Below are 1,675 nucleotides of genomic sequence, written 5' to 3' on the forward strand. Positions count from 1 at the left end.
CAGTTGGTGGCCAGCGTGAGTAGCCGGCAGCTGGCGAGAGCTGACCGACTGCCTCATCCAGGAGGAGCGCAAGGCTCATAATACCAGCATGGGCCAGGGAGCTGTGTCCTACACAACTAGACTGAGACACAGTGGCTTGAACTGGAGTGGGGGGGGGGAGGCGAAACAAAGGGGGGGAAATAATAACCTCACACTCACTTAGTGCTTCATGGTATGAGTGCTTCTAGAAACTGCACCCATTGGCCCCGACTTACTGACAAAGACACTGCACAACTTGAGGGGAGCCTGGTGGTAGGTACGGCAGAGCAGAACATGAACTTCCATCTCCCAACGCCAACAATTTTGCCTTTGACGTAACTGGGCTAGAGTTTGTCCAACAGAAGAGGATTTGTCCACCACTTGGACCTGACAGGGTCCAAACAGACCCGTGGTGGGAAAAGTCTATCGGCCAAGCTTCTCTTTCTATGTGAGGAAAGAGAGGTAACCGTTCTTTCCTTTGGATGTGGGTTTTGCTCTGAGACTGTTGATTAACCGAATGGGTATTGATCTGATTGGTCATCAATTAATACCTCACTGCAGGCCACACTGCTTGACTTTCTTAGCAGAGGCTCAAAGGGACGACTTTTTCCAGTAGCTTAAGTTAAGCCAAGAAAAAGAAAAAAGAATGTGGTTGGTGCGGTGGGTGGGGGCTCCGGGGGAGGTAAATATACAATAACATGTTTAAAAACCTCATGTCCGATTCTCAAGTGGTATACATAAGAATGTGGTGAAAATTTTAAGATAAATTATCTCTGATCACATTTCTCTATTGTACACTGGGTAAACATTTACAGTAAATCGTTTGTAAATTTCACCCTTGGAAAAACTACAATGCAATCATGTTCGTTATTTCCCAGCATCTAATACAGTCTTTGGTGGCAGACTTATATTTCTCATATTACCTTGTTCCAAATGTGAGCTGGGGCAGCTAGCGCTTTTTCTTTCTTTACATTTTCATGATTTATATAAATACTTTTGCCGCTGTATTGTATTTTATTTTTATCCTTTGCATTTTATTGGTACCAAACTACGCGTGCATTTCCAGGGCTCCCATGCGAATATTCCTATTTATTCCATGATTATTTATTGAAAGCTATCTCATGCTCGGTTACTTTGCCACTTTCTTTTGCTTTAAACATTAAACAGATGCAGTATATTTTCAAATAATTTAAACAATACTTGATGAGTGAATTGTCCCTTTTGCCCTGGCAGGATTTTGTTCCTTCTGATCAAAATGGTGACATCTCTGTCTTTGCTGTCAGATTGGCTGCAGATTGAGAAACCCCTCCATCTTCCAGTTATCTGGTGTTGATAAAACAAGCCCTGTTTTTAACCCAGAGAAAGTTTTTGTGCATGGAAAAAAAGGCAGAGCAGAGAGGAGGGCTCAGTACGGCCCAGTACAACTTTCTGAGGTGGTAGGAATGCTGCACTACCCAATACAGTAGCCAACAGCCACAGTTAGCTGGTACTAGTGGGGGAATGAGGTTTTCACCTGATTTCATTTTAATTACACGTGGCCACATGTGACCAGCGTCCATAATACTGACAGTACTGGTCTAGATGGTTCTGCTGGTTGGTTTGTTGGGCTCTGGAAGTGGTCTGGCGAGGATAATGAACTTCTGAAAATCCAAGGTGG

This window comes from Rhinolophus sinicus, linkage group LG07 (assembly GCF_036562045.2).
Source record: "Rhinolophus sinicus isolate RSC01 linkage group LG07, ASM3656204v1, whole genome shotgun sequence".
In the NCBI taxonomy this organism is placed as follows: domain Eukaryota; kingdom Metazoa; phylum Chordata; class Mammalia; order Chiroptera; family Rhinolophidae; genus Rhinolophus; species Rhinolophus sinicus.